Here is an 18,477-nt window from a genome sequence, read left to right on the forward strand (position 1 = left end):
TCACATGTACTTGTCTCCTTCTGGAAATGGCTCATCTTACCTGATCACTCTTGTTACAGTATGTATGGTAACACCCATTGTTTCATGTTCTCTGTGTATATAAAATCTCCCCACTGTATTTTCCACTACATGCATCTGATGAATTGAGCTGTAGCTCATGGAACCTTATGCTCAAATTTGTTAGTCTCTCTAAGGTGCCACAAGTACTCCCTTTTCTTTTTGCGGATACAGACGAACTAACTAACTAACTATGGCTGCTCCTCTGAAATCTATAAAGACAGAGGCCGGGTCATCCCTTCTCTCTCCCCCGCCCCCCACCGCCCTCCCCTGCAGCTGGAAGCAGCTCCTGTCCCTTCTCTCCTGCACAGTGCTGAACGGGCTGCTGCTGGCCGCATTCTGGTGTGAACCCTGGCAGAAATCTGGGGAGGGGGGACGTGTTGCTTTGGGAAGATGCAGCACCAGTTACCGGGAGAGGCGGGTCTGTCCCAGGGCCCAGCCAGGCATAGCGGGGTCGGTCGGTCCCACACGTCCCCTCCCACTGTGTGAGAGGTTTATGGGAGTGTGTATGTCACCTCTCCCCATGTGAGCCCTAAAGCCTTAAAGATAAGAACATAAATAAAAAGGATCCAACTACACAGAATTTCTTTTTAACAGGCTCAGTCGTCGTCATCATGTTCCCATTACGCCTCTGGCATTTAGGGCAGTGACGAAGTTCCTCCACTCCTGTTGGTTTCTGGCAAGTCTTTCAATGGTTCCCCAGCTGTGCCCCAGGTTTTTCAGCTCGGCTTCCTCAGCTCTTCGCCATGTTGTTTTCCGATGGCCTTGTTTTCGCTTGCCTTCAGGTGTCCATCTTATTGCTACCCTGGTGATGGAATCAGTTTCCATCTGAAGCACATGACTGATCCATCTCCAATGCCTCCTGGCAATGATGGTGCTCAGATCCTCTTGGCTGCACTGTGTCAATAGATCTTGGTTTGAGATTGTTTGGGGCCAAAAGATACGGACAATTTCTGAGGCAGGTTGTATGGAATGACATCCTACTTTCTCATTCCGCAGCATTCTGCACTATAAAGTAGTGTTGAAAGTACGCAGCTCTGATTAAATCTTGTGTGGTTTTGCTGTTGCATTTTGATGATTTCCAGACTGTATTTAAGCTCCTGAAGATATTCCTGGCTTTATTGATTTTGTTCAGGATGTCCTGGCTTATTTCACTGTCCTGCCTGATGGTGCTGCCCAAGTATGTGAATGTTTCTACATTGGTGAGAACATAATCCTCTATTTGTACTGGTGATGGTGAGACAATATTAAAGGTCATGAGATGGGTCTTATTGTGGTTGATTTTCAGTCCAGTTTGCTGGCTGAATGCATTGAGTTGAGGGACTCAGTCAACTTGATGTTAATTTGAATGTTTGTACTGCACAGTTCTGACTGCCATTGAACTCACTTGAATACAAGTAATTTTACCAGATGTCCCATATTCAACAGAGGGAAAATGGTCACCCTAAGGATAATACAATCCAATGGCTGGAAGTTGAAGCTAAACAATTGTACATTTTTAACAGTGAGTAATTAACCACTGAACAATTTACCAAGAGTTGTGGTGGATTCTCCATCAGTGGCAATTTTTAAATAAAGGTGGGATTTTTTTTCTAAAAGATGTGCCTTAGGAATTATTGTGGGGAAGTTCTATGGCCTGTGTTGTACAGGAGGTTAGACCAGATGATCACAATGGTCCCTCCTTGGCCTTGGAATCTATGAATCTATAAACAATGGCCCTGCATTCCATGCAGAGAAGTTCATTGGTAGCCCTGTCCAATTTCGAATGTAATTGTTTGCAGAAGCATTAATTAAATTGCATGTTGTTTATTTGCTGCTTATAGCAAATCAGTACTTTGTGCAGATCACTGTAATGCACCATCAACAGAGTCTGGTATTTGAGGTACTAGATATCCTGAAAACTTAGGAAACTGGTAATCAGTACTGACGTTTAGTATAGTTTGAAAGCAGTTAATCAGCTACTGAGAGATCAATGTAATAATTAGGATGTTACACATGAAAAAAAATCACTGTTTCTCTCCTGAATGTGCTCTGTGGGAAATGCACAGTCTTATAGGAAAACATATCAGATAAACATCTATATTGCTCTGAATTGTCTCTGTGGATTTGGTAATTGTAGTAACTTCTACCAATTTAAAATAAATAAATAAATTACCTGAGAGTGCTGAGCCAGTCAGATTGCCTAGCAATAACGTCTCCGTTAGCGGATCCAAACTGTATAGTTGCTAAGCAGAGGTTAAATTCGTTTGTGGGGAGAATATACTGGCAGCTAGCAAATCAAAGTAATCCACACTTGAAGTTTGCCAGCTCCTAGATCTCTGGATGGAGCCTCTAGGGGATCCTATCCTATGGACTACAATAATCATGGTCACTAGAGCCCTCTAAAACCATTTCCTGGGGTTGCGGACAGAAGGGACTAGAAAATTCCACTGAGGCAATACGGGTGCATGGGGTGATGTGGACAAGCAATTTTCTGGGAGAGGGAACAGCCTGACTCAGAGACTAGTTTTTAGTTTCAGTCGAAGGCTTTGAGCTTGGATTGGGAGCTGAGAGAAGCAGAATAGCTCAGGGAGCCTCTGATTAACTCCTGCTCCCCACAAAGGGAATCTTTGAACGGCTACGGGATCTAGTGCATGGGTTGGACAGTTCCAGCTCTGCAGAGATCAGGGTCTGCAGTGGCAGAGATGTAACCTGGTGCTGGCTCCTGACAGCCTGTTGAGATATCCACAGCACTCCAGCCAAGGGAGCCAGAAGAGGACCCTGCCCAACTCAGGAGCAAAGGTACTGTGTTTAAGTTGACCAACATTCAATAAAGCTGCAGCTCTTGCCTCTGGACTCCTCCTCAGCCTACCTTCCACTTGGGAGGGAGCTGGGGGTTGGACAGAGTTTTGAGTGTTGGGAAGTGAGGAATTGGTTTGTTAATGGTTAGTACCTATTAGGCTCTGGAGAAAGAAAGGATCAGGGTTAACTGTTTTCCTGGTCCCAGTAAAGTCCCCCTTTGCTATATTTTTGTTTTAGGAGTCATCTATATATTTTTGCTGGGGTTCATGATACCTCACCTTTTTGTGTGCATTGCGTTATCTACTCATTGCCAGCAGTAGTAGCTGTCAAGGTTCCTTCCCCACTCTGAACTCTAGGGCACAGATGTGGAGACCTGCATGAAAACCCCCTAAGCTTATTTTTACCAGCTTAGGCTAAAACTTCCCCAAGGTACAAACTTTTACCTTTTGCCCTTGGACTTTATTGCTGCCACCACCAAGCGTCTAACAAATCTATAACAGGGAAAGAGCCCGCTTGGAAATGTCTTTCCCCCCAAAATCCTCCCCAAGCCCTACACCCCCTTTCCTGGGGAAGGCTTGATAAAAATCCTCACCAATTTGCATAGGTGAACACCGATCCAAACCCTTGGATCTTAAGAACAATGAAAAAGCAATCAGGTTCTTGAAAAAAGAATTTTAATTGAAGAAAAAAAGTAAGACTCACCTCTGTAAAATCAGGATGGTAAATACCTACAGGGTAATCAGATTCAAAACATAGAGAATCCCTCTAGGCAAAACCTTAAGTTACAAAAAGACACAAAAACAGAAATATACATTCCATTCAGCACAACTTATTTTAACAGCCGTTTAAACAAAACAGAATCTAACGCATATCTAGCTAGATTACTTACTAAGTTCTAAGACTCCATTCCTTTTCTGTTCCTGGCAAAAACCTCACACAGACAGAGAGCACCTTTGTTTCCCTCCCCCCCGCCAGCTTTGAAAGTATCTTGTCTCCTCATTGGTCATTTTGGTCAGGTGCCAGAGAGGTTATCCTAGCTTCTTAACCCTTTACAGGTGAAAGGATTTTTTCCTCTGGCCAGGAAGGATTTCAAGGTGTTTACCCTTCCCTTTATTTTTATGACAGGAGCATTAATCGTTTTCCCAAAGGACAGCACCCCTTGTGTCCCAGGCACACTGAAGAGTCGCCCTGGGAGGTGACAGGCATCACACAAAAAAGAATCTAGAACCCAACCCATGTGAGGAGAGGGGAGAAACCACTCCAAGCAGCAGGCACCAGGGAAGAGGCTTGAGTAGGGTGGCCAGGTGTCCAGTTTTCGACCAGACCACCTGGTCGAAAAGGGATCCTGGCGGCTCTGGTCAGCAGCACTGACTGGGCCATCGACTGACCGGTTGGTGGCACAGCGCAGTGGGGCTGGCAGGCTCCCTGCTAGCCTCCACACCATGCAGCTCCCAGGAAACAGCTGGCATGTTCCTCCTCCAGCTTGTATGTGTGGAGGCATCCAAGGGGCTCTGCATGCTGCCCCTGCCCCAAGCACCGCCCCACAGCTCCCATTGGCTGGGAACCGCTGCCAATGGGAGCTATGAGTTTGGTGCCTGCAGATGGGGCAGAGTGCAGAGCTGCCTAGCTGTGCCTCTGTGTAGGAGCTGGAGTGGGGGACATGCTGCTGCTGCCAGGAGCTGTTTGAGGTAAGCAGCGCCTGGAGCCTGCACTCCTGAACCCCTTCTGTGCCCCAGCCCAGAGCCCCCTCCTGCACCCTGAACCCCTCGATCCCAGCTGCACCCCCCAGCCAGAGCCCTCACCCCCTCTTGCATCCCAACCCCATCAGTCTGGAGCCCCCTCTCGCACTCTGAACTCATTTCTGGCCGCAACCCTAGCCCCTGAGCCAGCCCGGTGAAAATGAGTGAGTGTGTGAGGGTGGGGAGAGAGAGCGATGGAGTGAGTGGGGCCAGAGCCTCAGTGAAGGGGCAGGGCCTGGGCGGAGTTTAAGAGGGGGGCGGGGTAGAGGGCAGGGCAAGGGTGTTCGGTTTTGTGCGAGTAGGAAGTTGGCAACCCAAGGCTTGAGCTTCACCTTGCGGGTAGGGCTACACAAAGGTTTGTGGCACTCAGTAGTAGCGTTCCAGGGGACGGGATGGCTCCTAAGGTTGTGTTACAAATCATTTCACCTCTAGGTCACAGATTTGAATCTGGCCAAGGTGCAAAAGTTACTATCTAATCTGATACTGTTCCTGGCCTATGTGGAAAGAGTAAATTTCACTTCACTTCTCCTCAATGGACTTGTCTACATCACACAAGATACCACATTTCTCACGAGGCTGTGTTAGACTTATTGGTACTCTTACCTGCGAGAACAAGGACTGAACAGGCATTGAGACTAACCTCTTGCCAGGTGAGAAAAGGTTCCCTTGGAAATGTTAGGAACCTTGCATTCATGCTGTCCTGTCCCTGATCTCTGGTTATCCACAGGACTTTAGTCTGCCTGACATCCAATTGGGAATCTCTTCTGAGCACTAGAAAAAGTGTAACGTTTTTCTGGTGCACAGTATCTAACTAACTCCCAAAGCATAGCCTGCATTATATTTGTAGCTAACTCTCCTATTCTGTATTCTAAATCCGTACCAACTTCTGCAGGATAAGTGTCCAATATTTTGTATTCCCATCATTGCACTTCTGTCTATGTAACTTAAAGTACCTATTACTGTGAGAACTGAAGTTAGTGCTTTGATATTAGCATGCAGTGTAATTTACTGGGTACAAATCACTATAGGAATAAACAATACTTTATTCAACACCCTATCTGAGTCATTGTCTCTGTGGCCCAGCCATCCCCCATGCAAAGTTCAATCCAAATCTCAAACACAGTCAGAAAAAACCCCAAACATTGACTCTACCCATGAAGTTGTGGTAGGAGATCTGGCTTTTTCACAAGGATTAATTGAGCCTACATTCCAAATGTCTGGGCCTTGTAGGTAGTTTGTCAAAGATGGTGTGACATAACCCCTGCCCAAAGACACACACGTCCCCTTCACCGCACAAACAAAAAAGCACACAATTATCCCATTTCCCATTCCTGCAACTAGAAGGGGGTTCAAGCAAACACTGGCTGCACTACCTGCAGCTCAGAGGCAACGTTCTTAAACATGGCCGTTAACGAAGGCCCATGACCCATGCCTCCCGTTGATACTAAGACCGATGTAGGCTAAAAGGAGGCAGTGTGGCCTAGTGGGGAAAGCATTGGACTAGGACTCCAGAGACCCAGGTCTATTCCTGGTCCACTGGATGAGTTTGGGCCAAGTTATTTCCCCTTCCTGAGCCTGAATTTCCTATTTTGTATTAAGTGGCGAATGAGGCTGACCTCCTTTTTGGAATAAGCCTTTAGAGCTATGGATGAAATCTATTAGTCGTGGATTTTATAACCGCAGCGTACAAAATTCTCGTGAACCTGATTTGCAGGAACTTTGTAGGCACTACCACCCTTTGGAATTATTTAAACACAGAAATCGGACAAATACAGTGGTTGGCAACTATTAAAACCTATACCTTATTGGCAAAAATACTGTACATAAAGTGCAAAGCTTTATGATCCACATAAGCTTCATTTTTCCAGGATCGTATGTAATAGGGTGCTTGCTTTTTGTAGATACTTTCTCTTTTCCCCCCATCATATTGCATTTGATTATTCAAGAATTTTTTTAAGAGGCTTGGTTTGTTCTGTTAATAGCTAGCGTGGATCCCAGGTTGCATGGAATCTGTCTTTATCTAATTTTTATGCAATGTGAGATTGCTTTTAAATATGGCTAGACACACTTCAGTAGCATGGACCTTTGTGTGCTACCCATTTTTAGCTGGATGGGTTTTAGTACATGATGTGCCCTGCAGCTTGTCTGTCTCTAATGTCTCACTTTTTGCGAGATTAAATGTGCTTAGCATCGTTTCAGTCTTCCTCAGATGCTTTTAATGTATAAAAAGCAGCCTTTGGGATGAGGAGGTTTATTATCTTTAAAAAACAAGTATCATGTGGCACATCATGGTGTAATCACGTGATTGCAATACAGCAGGAACAGTACATTATGCACAAAGGAGCTTGCTTCTACCAGGCAGAGCTGGACTTTAAATTAGAGTACTGGCAAAAGGTACTAGTAAGTCTAGGACTGCACTGATTTGCATTATGCCCCCAATACAGCAAGATGCTTAAAAGCCTGCCTACCTTTCAGCGTGTGAGTAGTCTCACTGCGTCGGTGGGACCACTCATGTTTACACTTAGATACGGGTTTAAGTACTGAATCTCAGCCTAGAGTCCTGAGTCTGCCACTGGAAACATATTAGTGCATTTGCCAGGGTGATATAAGACTGGTAATGAGGAAAAGTGCGGCTCAGGGAGAAGATTTCAGTTTGGCTTGTTTATATTTTTTTACGCAACACATCAAAATGTAGTGCCTGAACAAGATTTGGTGTCATTCGATTATCGTGAATAAGGCTATGGGCCAAGAGTGATTATTTCTTAGACATGGGAGTAGACACTTATTTTCCCTAGGGATACTGCTTAAATGGGGTTCTTTTGATGCAATGACCTCATGCTGTTATCTCAAGGTTTACTTTGTGATATTATCTCAAACCATCATGGAGTGATGCAATGTGATCAGTCAAAACAGGTCAACCCTTCCATAGGGTGGTGATTACCAGGCCTGCAATACTTGCATCCGATGAAGTGAGCTGTAGCTCACGAAAGCTCATGCTCAAATAAATTTGTTAGTCTCTCAGGTGCCACAAGTCCTCCTTTTCTTTTTGCGAATACAGACTAACATGGCTGTTACTCTGAAACTTGATCCTGCATGTTCCTTTTAAAGGTGCTTTTTTTATTACTGTTTTCCCTTTTTCGTCCTTAGCATGCTATTCTCTCCTTTGCATACAATACATTACTCCTATTTCATGGACTATTTTACATTTTTTCCTTTGGAACTTTTCTCTGAAACACAAAAGATCTCCCAGTGAATAAGGACTTGTCTACACGGTCTGTTAGTGTGCAGGAAGTTTGGAGTGCAAACCCACAGCGCTCTAGCCTGCAGCACCCTCACTGGCCATGTGGACCCGCTACCGCATACTAAATGTTCTACAGTGTGCTGGGACATGGGGTCCACACGGCGACTTGGTGGATGGCAGGCTAGAGTGATGTAGATTCATACCCTGACTTGTTGCATACTAACGGACTGGGTAGACGTGCCCTAAGCCAAGTAATTAGCCTGTTGATAGTATTTTACACTTGTGTTTATACAATGGAAGCTATTCAAATCTCTTTACCACTGATTCCAGGTCCAGTCCTGTGAAGCACTCAGTGCTCTCGAATGTCCATTGACATCAGTGAGAGCTGAGGGTGCTCAGTGCATTCCGGGACTAGAGCCGAAGTTTTCATGCCTGTTAGAATTGCCCATTCCCTCCTCGTTGTCCTTCCGTCCAGAATGTAAGTATTCCCCCTTTATGGGTTTGACTTCCCCCCCTGCTTTCTCATTTCCATGCCACTTTCCTGTAATTGATTACCTTTCAGTGGCAGATCAAACAATGAAGAAGCTGACAGTTTTTGTAAGAATTATGGTACCCGGTTCATTTTCTGCTGCTCACAGCCCTGCTTATATAGTCTTTGGCAGCTGTGACATTAATTTGCATTATGGCCACCCCATCTAATTTAGGTGCATAAAAAGTGAATCCAGTATCTGTAGGAACTAGGGCTGTTGCATGATTTTTTAAAAAAAAGTAATTCTGTGATTAAACAATAATAGAATAGCATTTATTTAAATATTTTTGGATGTTTTCTACATTTTCAAATATATTGATTTCAATTACACCACAATACAAAGTGTACACTGCTCACTTTATATTTATTTTTGATTACAAGTATTTGCACTGTAAAACCCCCCCCCCAAAGAAATAGTATTTTTCAATTCATCTAATACAAGTACTTCAGTGCAATCTCTTCATCATGAAAATTGACCTTACAAATGTAGAATTATGTAAAAAAAAAAAAATAAAAGAAAAAAAAGAAAAACTGCATTCAAAAATAAAACAATCTAAAATTTTAGAGTCTGCAAGTCTACTCAGTCTTCCTACTTGTTCAGCCAATCACGAAGACAAACAAGTTTGTTTACATTTGCAGGAGATAATGCTGCCTGCTTCTTGTTTACAGTGTCATGTTAAAGTGAGAACAGGCATTCTCATGGCATTGTTGTAGCCAGCGTTGCAAGATATTTACGTGCCGGATGTGCTAAACATTCATTCTGTCCCTTCATGTTTCAACCACCATTAGGGAATATGTGCCCATGCTGATGAGTTCTGCTCGATAACAATTCAAAGTGGTGAGGACCGACATGTTCATTTTCATTATCGAAGTCAGATGCCACTAGCAGAAGGTTAATTTTCTTTTTTGGTGGTTCAGGTTCTGTAGTTTCCTCCTCAGAGTGTTGCTCTTTTAAGACTTCTGAAAGCACACTCCACACCTTGTCCATCTCGGATTTTGGAAGGCACTTCAGATTCTTAAACCTTGGGTTGAGTGCTCTAGCTATCTTTAGAAATCTCACACTGGTGCCTTCTTTGCGTTTTGTCAAATCTGCAGTGAAAGTGTTCTTTATCTGAGACTATTATAACATGAAATATACGGCAGAAGGCAGGTAAAACAGAGCAGGGCACAAACAATTCTCCCCCAAGGAGTTCAGTCACAAATTTAATTAATGCATTATTTTTTTAACGAGCATCATCCGCATGGAAGCATGTCCTCTGGAATGGTGGCTGAAGCATGAAGGGGCATATGAATATTTATTTAGCATATCTGGCATGTAAATATCTTGCAAGTCTGGCTACAAAAGTGCCTGGTAAATGCCTGTTCTCACTTTCTGGTGACATTGTAAATAAAAAGAGGGCAGCATTATCTCCTGTAAATGTAAACAAACTTGTTTGCCTTAGCAATTGGCTGAACAAGAGTGGACTTGTAGGCTCTGACATTTTACATTGTTTTGTTTTTGAGTGCATTTATGTAACCAAAAAATCTAGGTTTGCAAGTTACACTTTCACAACAGAGATCACACTGCAGTACTTGAATTAGGTGAATTGAAAAATACTATTTTTATCATTTTTACAGTACAAATATTTGCAATAAAAATATACACTTTGATTTCAATTACAACACAATACAATATATATGAAAATGCAGAAGAACATTCAAAATATTTCATAAATTTCATTTGGTATTCTATTGTTTAACAGTGAGATTAAAACTGCAATGAATCGCAATTATTTTTTTCGTTAATTGCGTGAGTTTACTGCAATTAATCGACAGCCTTAGTAAGAACCCAATATTTCACTGTCTTGTACAGCTCTGTATTTTCAGTGAAGGCTCATATCTATTCCACAACAGGCAATTAGGAAACAAGCAAAATACAGTGTGTTCATGCCTCTCAGAGTGAATATTCTGCTGGGATTAAAGCAGGCTTTAAAAATATGTCAAAATACAAGTTAGCTGTGTATCGAATACTGAATGTATAATACAATTAGCTCTTAGTAGGTGTTCCAAATGGTTACTGTTGAGCATTTCTGCAGAGTATCTCATTGTTGGGGCACCCCTGGCCTGGCCTCACCTCTCTAGTCCCTGGAAATGTTACTATGTTTATCTGCCATGAATGAGGTTTTCTGACCTTTTTCTTTATTAAGCTTGTTTTGTTGATTATCTGAGAACTCATGAGCACTAATGAACTTGAGCATAGTAACTCTGATGTGAGAAAAAATCCATAGTCTGTGTATCTATTCAATACCTTGATTTGGGCTCTACTACTGCATCTGATAAGCCATTACTCTGTTTTTAGAGGGAATTTTTTAAAAAGTTGATTATGCTATGTGTGGATAGTGATGGAGAGTCACAGGTTCTTAGGTCTAAGGCACATATTATGAGAGGACTATTTCCCAGCTGCAGAGCTTGAGTTACATGAGATGGACAACCTGGGCAAGGTCGAGTCTCATTGTGCCCATCAGAAGTAACGTAATGATCAATCCCACTCCCTCCTCCCCCATCCTTTTATCAGTCTGAGACCGTGAACTCCACCTCTTTTCATCTGCAACCCACCATCTTACACTATCCTTTCTGGTGCCAAAGGATTGTGGGATTTGAGGTATTTTTCTGCCATTTTTAGAGTGCAGGGATATGGCTTGATGGGGTGGGGGAACTGATGCTACTGGATGGGAACTAATGGTGGAGGTACATCCTGCATCCCTTCCCTCTTCTGTTGTCCAACCCAAGGGGCTGAGACGCTTGCTCTAGAGCCTTTTGAAGTGCCACTTCCCTTACTGTGAAGCTGATGGGAGGAATTGAGCAATGTGCGTGTGAGGACCAAAACAGCAGGTGATGGTGGAAGAGAAGGAAAAATGAGCTGCATGTTCCCTTCTCTTGTCTGGCGTCCTGCTAGGTCCTAAAAAGGAAAGGAGGACTTGTGGCACCTTAGAGGCTAACAAATTTATTTGAGCATAAGCTTTCGTAAGCTATAGCTCACTTCATTGGATGCGCTCATGAAAGCTTATGCTCAAATAAATTTGTTAGCCTCTAAGGTGCCACAAGTCCTCCTTTCCTTTTTGCGGATACAGACTAACACGGCTGCTACTCTGAAACCTGCTAGGTCCTAATGACTCATGAATTTTATTTTCTCTCTCAGCTGATAGGTTGTGACCTAATGGATGTTTCTTTTTTACCCCATTGCCAGTGAATCAGCTTTAATATAAAAAACTGTCACACCAAACTCATGACCATTTCCTCAATGCTTTATGGTAATAGTTCAGAAAACACTGACCACCTGTGAATATGCTGGATAAAATTACACCCAGCTTTATTTCGATTAGAGCCTCATGAATGTATTTCTTTAATATTTAAAAGTTATAATTCAATAGGACACTCCTTAAGTGGGTGTAGGGGTGTGCGTGCATATTAAAAACTCCAGCCTGCCCCAAAACCAAGCCTGGTCTGCTTTTCAGGCACTAATATGTATTTGTAAATGAGTGATCAGAACTCAGATGGAGTAGAGCTGCCAGAGACACGAGGTTCCATGTAAGCTATTATGTTATACACCCACATCATGTACTTACATAACCGTTCTTTTCCAGGAGATTTAACACATGGATATTTACTGGTACCCTGACAGCTAAAGCCATTAAACTGGAAATGTCAGGGGTAACATCAACCACTCTAAATATAATCAAGCCTATATTAGGTGACATAACATGGCAAATGTGTAGCATACGTGCCCTTTTTAGTTGCATTTGTTCTGTAGAGAGGAATGGTTGGGTTTTTTTTGTTTAGAAATATCAGAAATGCTCTTCTCTGGTAATGCTGGAGGATATACATGAGGTGCTTAGCTGTATCTGGGCTTTACTTGAAGAGGTGGCGATGTGTCTCCCAAGTATTTCTATGGCATTTGAATTAAGCGTTTTTTCTAACAAAGAAACAAATGGCTTAAACAGTCTAAATAAAAATGACTCCCCCTTGCATGTGCTCAGGGTTCACTTGTGTGGTCTCTGTTACACTGCCAGCTCTTAAGTAATCTATAGTCCTCTTAGGGAAACATGGTAGGCCAAGCTGAAATCTCTAGCGTAAATAAAGGAGATGGGAGTAGTCTCCTGTCTCCCCCTTCCAGGTTTTCTGTGTTATACAGAGGGCACAACTTCCTTGTATCTTGTCAGTTTTAACAGATTGTACCACAGTGCCTGAGCCTATGATCCATTGTGTGTAGGTGTCATTTCTTAAATAAAAGAGAGAAGGAATGCGAGCCACCTCCATTGTGAGCCGTCTCCGTTCCCGACTTTCTTCTTCCTAAATGCAGGGCTGAAGTGGCAGCAGCGATGCTATCTGAATGAGGGTCAGGTGGGGTAGTAGCTGTAATGTATCCTTGTGGCAGAGGAGAGAGAAGGTGGGTTGTAGTGAACAAAGGGAACTTACTCAGGATGCTGAACCCACACATGCCCCTCGTTTCTCGTCTGCAGCCTGAGGAACACAACCTCTACCACACAATGTTACTGTAAGTACTGGCCTGGACGAAGCACCCCAGGAATGACAGTTGCCCATCCTACAGTAACTGCATGACGGTGAACATGCTGGCACATAGTCTGAGCACGGTGACCTGACACATTGAAGGGTACAAAAGCATGCAAGGGAAGTGGTGAACTTGAGAAAACAATCGATATCTGGAAAATTAAACTGGGTTAAACAGATCTTTAACGGGATAGGTGTCCACATAAAAAAACAACAAGCACAATAATCAGCTTGGCCTGGCACCCTGGTTAGCCTTCTCCGTACAATAGGCATAGGGACACAACTATCCTTTCTCTAGTTTGTCCCACCAATTCAGGATTGCGCTACAGTGATGGGCAGCAGGCATATGTTGCTGCCGACTGAGGTGCATCTGCAGATAAGTAGAAGACTTCATGCTCCGAGGATGGCGTTCCGTTCATCTGAACGAACTTAGTGGGTGTGTGGGGGAGAGAGATTTAAACTCATGCCACTGCATGAATACATGCAACCCAAGAACTGACTTGTCTTTCCCCTTCCCCTCTTTACTGCTATCAAGCATCGAACAGATGGTTCAGGTGCATTATCCACACTCCACTGACTCTGAATCATTTTTCTATGTGTGTGCTGTACAGTATACACTGCTGTGGAAATGCAGAGAAATTGTTCACTGCTTCATCTTGTCTGCCAGTTTAATTATCTCCAGGACTTAGATAAGTCAAGCTAATTTTCAGGGAAGAGAGACAGACTAAATTTCAAAATGATGGATAACTCTGACCTGTTTCAGTATTCAGTACAGTGCTTGCCCCACAGCTGAAGAAGACTGGTGTAGGGCACTATACAAACTCTATAATGTAGAAAGGGAATCAGGATTTTCCAGTGCTGAAATGCAACAAGGCGTTTGACCAAAAAATGCAACCCCTCTCTGCTTCCCCAAAATTTTACCTAGCCATTTGGAGAACTCTGAGGCAGAGAATATCACTGTTTATACAATGCCTAACATCAAGGAACCCCAGTATAATTAATCAAGGTCTCCCAATACTATCAAAGCAAATAAGTTCTAAATGAATTGAGGATGATCAATGTAATTATAAGTAATTTAAGTTCTCACACCTGAAGGAAAATAAATCCAGTAGCATTTTCCCCTAGTAATGTGCAACAGTGACTAGAATTTCTGCACCAGAAAAAACTCCAGGTCTGAAATGCATGTGTTTGTCAGTTTAAACTCTCTTGATCTCAGCACTTGAGAGCTATCTCACTATTTGAACAGAATGGCCCAAATTTTCAAAAATTATCTTTCAAAAGTCCACTGGAAATATGAAGGTAGCACTTGCAGGGGCTACCTGATTGGTGTCTGCAAATGTTGTATGTATGCAAATTCCTATTTCAAGATCAGCAAGATACTTAGTTTGGAAAATCTGGCTGTAGTAGCATATTTGCTGCTCCTGCTCCTTGGTTGAGTCTAAACTAAGAGCCTGATTCTGAACACACAAAATGCCAAAAAGTGCACAGAGGGAATTTTGTGTGAGTGAGTTGAGCAGGGTTTGGCCCAAAATGCATTTAAAAAATATCTTTGTTCATGCCAAGCTGTGCTGAAGATTTCTAAGCTGTGGTGGTTTGCATTGTTCTCAGTGAAAAGAGAAATGTTTTAAGTTTTTCTGCACCCAAAGTGGGATTCCCAGTATATTTTCTCTTATTACAACATGTGGTGAGGTACGTAATTGAGCTGAGGTGTGTATTATCCGTTTACTAAATGGATGGTATTTAAGGCAACTTTAGGATATAAGAAAAAGCCATGTGAAAAAGAAGAAAATATTTTTCTTCTTGTATTCCTTCAAACATGTATTTTCCTTGCTGTCTCAACAAGTTCAATTAATTCACGATGGAAAGTCAAAAACTTGAGCCTTACCTTCCATTTGACTTTAAGAAATTAAGATAACCTAGTTTAACCTTCTCCCCAAGGTTCACTGCTGCTAGGGTTATCTACCTCAGGACCTAGGTCTTCTCTTCCCTGAGAGCCATTACCACCTCCCTTAAATCTGAATGGGGTAATGAGTCACATGCCCCAGTGAGTCAGAAGAACCCATTTAATTATTTTCCAGCAGGGCCAACATCTGCTAACCGTGGAATTACAGGCAAATGATGCCAGCCTATTTACAATCCCTTAAAAATATTTGTTTGCTGGATCTACATCATCTTTGCGGTCATCCTGTCAGACCTTAGAACCCAGACGCGATGGGGCCTCTTGAATATGGTTGGAATTATTAACCTTCATATGCTTGGCCCAGATCCACAGCAGGACTTTGAGCATCACTGTGCCCAGGCCGCAGCACCTGACTTTTAAGCACCTACCACATCACAGGAGCATCCCTGCAATCCACAACGTCTGTGCGCGGTGCCTTTGCTCTCAGCACAACGAATGAGCAGAGACAGGCGCCATGCAATGGCTCCAGAAAAGGCAGGATACGAGGCGGCTTCTGGGCTGAGCTAGCCAATGAGAGGTGCTGACAAGAGGTGGGTGTGGTAAGGTTCCTATCTCTGCTGGCGATGCAAACGGGAGCCCACCGCCTGGAATCAAGCACCGGCGGCTTTTCTTGTGACCGAGTGTTAGGCTCCTGTCGTGCTCCACACACAATGGCTGGGGGAGAAGAAAGTGGTGGTGCTGATGGCTGCAGCCCAGGGGTTACAGCGTGCACATGGGTTGTGGGAGACTCAGGTCCAGTTGCCCCTCTCTGCCTGAGGAGGAGAGAGGAGTTGAACAGAGTTCTACCACTGAGCTATGGGATATTTTGTATGGCTCCCTCAGTCTCTCCTGTTCAAGCTGTTACACTCTAGATAAATATTTAAATGCTCATATGCTCTTTTGTCCAATGACTGAGACTCCGTAGTCTGGTGGTTTGGAAACCTGTTTGTCAGACCCAGGATTTAGTCCCCCTTCTCCAATCACTTGTCATTATTTATCACCGGTGGAACAGCTTCACCAGGAAAGGCTGAGGGAGCCCTGCATTGGAATATCTCAGGGGTTAGGGCATGCTTCAGAGAGGTAGGAGACCCCTGTTCAGATTCTTTCTTCCCCTCTGCCAAAAAGGGAAAATTGACCCACAAGGTCGCCACAACCCAGGTGAGTGCTATTACCACTGGGCTAAAAGTTGTAAGGTGGGCAGTGGCATCACTGCCTCTGGACAGATTTTGAATGGGACACTATCTGGTAGGCGTGCTCAAAAGCTACCTACCAGATTGACTCCCACATGTGATTTAGGCAGCCAAATGCTTATCTTCCCCTGGTTTGTGGATTGCTCTGGGATTAAGGTGGGAGATCGATGTAGGGCTGTATAGAGTGAGGCAGGAGTGCTCATGCTCAGAGGCAGAAATGTAGGTGCCAACTGAGTTCTGGCACCTACAGGGTTTGGCAGGAGCTGTATGGATTGTGGTTGAGCCAAAACTGGGACTTAGATGCTTAAACCCAAGACTGAGGTGCCTAAATGTGGGGTTTAGGCACCTAACTACATTTGTGGATCTGGGCCCTGCCTCATTCCACCTCTCTGAGCTTCCACAAATTGTACCAGAAATTCTTTCCCTTAGCCACTCGATTTGTACTGTTACTTAACAGAGGTGTCTTGTAACTGCAGTCAGTTGGGAACATCCTTAATGTTCAGCTTTCCTCCTGGCTGAGTACAATGTGACTCAGCTCTGTGAGGTGGACCACATACCTGGTACAGTACAGACTTACTAAAGGTTTATTTTAATCTGTGGTTTATCTAATTTGTAACTTAAATTAAGAATTTTTTTTAAAGAGGAACATTTATAAAACCCATATTGCCACATTTTGCAACTTTCTTTGTTAAATCCGGAAATCTTCCAGATTACAGCCAAAATAGCGTGTGAAGAAACATGACGGTGGTAAGGGTTCTTAGAGCTAGACAAATAATGGAAAAAGTTTCTGTGAACATTTCTTTGAGTTCAAAAGTGAATTTCATTTTGATGGAGTTCACTTTCTGCACCAGTTCAAGTACTCAGGCTCCACCAGCGAGGATCCTTGGAAATTTCAAATGATATATCCAATCGTGAAACTTGGACTTCTTACTCTGTTGAGTTATGCTAGTCATCCAGTCAGGGAGCAGAAACAATGCCATACAATTTACATAACAAACCAGCATGCACTGCAAATATTCATGGAGTATTTGCCAGTGATTATTCATTTAAAAACATTCAGACATTTATTTTGGATAACTAATACATGTGAGAATTTTACAATTTATCAGGGTCAATTTGTAAACTGAAACACCTCGTATAAATTATTTGTTGCAAATGGTTCACTTGTCTGTTGTGGCTAGACTGTAATGCAGTCATCCCAAGATGTACTTGTGCCCCCTGTTTCAGTTGTTTTACTGATATTTAAGCAAGTGGCATCTTTTTAATAAAATAAGAGATCATAAGAACGGCCAGACTGGGTCAGACCAAAGGTCCATCTAACTCTGTATCCTGTCTTCCGACAGTGGCCAATGCCAGGTGCCCCGGAGAGAATGAGCAGAACAGGTGTAATCATCAAGTGATCCATCCCCTGTCGCCCATTCCCAGCAAACAGAGGCTAGGGATACCTTCCCTGCCCATCCTGGGTAATAGCCATTGGTGGCTTTATCCTTCATGAATTTATCTAGTTCTTTTTAGAACCCTGGTATAGTCTTGGCCTTCACAACATCCTCTGGCAAGGAGTTCCACAGGTTGACTGTGCGTTATGTGAAAAAATACTTCCTTTTGTTTGTTTTAAACCTGCTGCCTATTAATTTCATTTGGTGGCCCCTAGTTCTTGTGTTATGATGAGGAGTGAATAACACCAAGTTGAAAAGTCCCAATTTTCTTAATCCCTCCTCATATTGAAGCTGTTCCACAACCCTAATAATTTTTGTTGCCCTTTTCTGTACCTTTTCCAATTCCAAAATATCTTTTTTGAGATGGAGTGACCAGATCTGCATTCAGTATTCAAGATGTGGGTGTACCATGGATTTATATAGAGACAATATGATTTTTTCTGTCTTATTATCTAGCCCTTTCTTAATGTTTCCCAACATTCTGTTAGCTTTTTTGACTGCCGCTGCACATTGAGTGGATGTTTTCAGAGAACTATCCACAATGACTCCAAGATCTTTCTTGAGTGGTAACAGCTAATTTAGACCCCCATCATTTTATATGTATAGTTGGGATTATGTTTTCCAGTGTGCATTTCTTTGCATTTATTAACGTTGAATTTCATGTGCCATTTTGTTGCAGTTTTGAGAGATCCCTTTGTAACTCTTTGCAGTCTGCTTTGAATATAAGTGTCTTGAGCAGTTTTGTATCATCGGCAAATTTTGCCACCTCATTGTTTACCCCTTTTTCCAGATCATTTATGAATATGTTGAATAGTACTTCTATGAGGACAGATCCCTGGGGGACACCACTATTTACCTCTCTCCATTCTGAAAAATGACTATTTATTCCTACCGTTTGTTTCCTATCTTTAAACCAGTTATGGATCAATGAGAGGACCTTCCCTCTTTTCCAATGACAGCTTACTTGGCTTAAGAGCCTTTGGTGAGGGACTTTGTCAAATGGTTTCTGAATATCTA

Source organism: Caretta caretta, chromosome 6 (genome assembly GCF_965140235.1).
Source record: "Caretta caretta isolate rCarCar2 chromosome 6, rCarCar1.hap1, whole genome shotgun sequence".
NCBI lineage: Eukaryota > Metazoa > Chordata > Testudines > Cheloniidae > Caretta > Caretta caretta.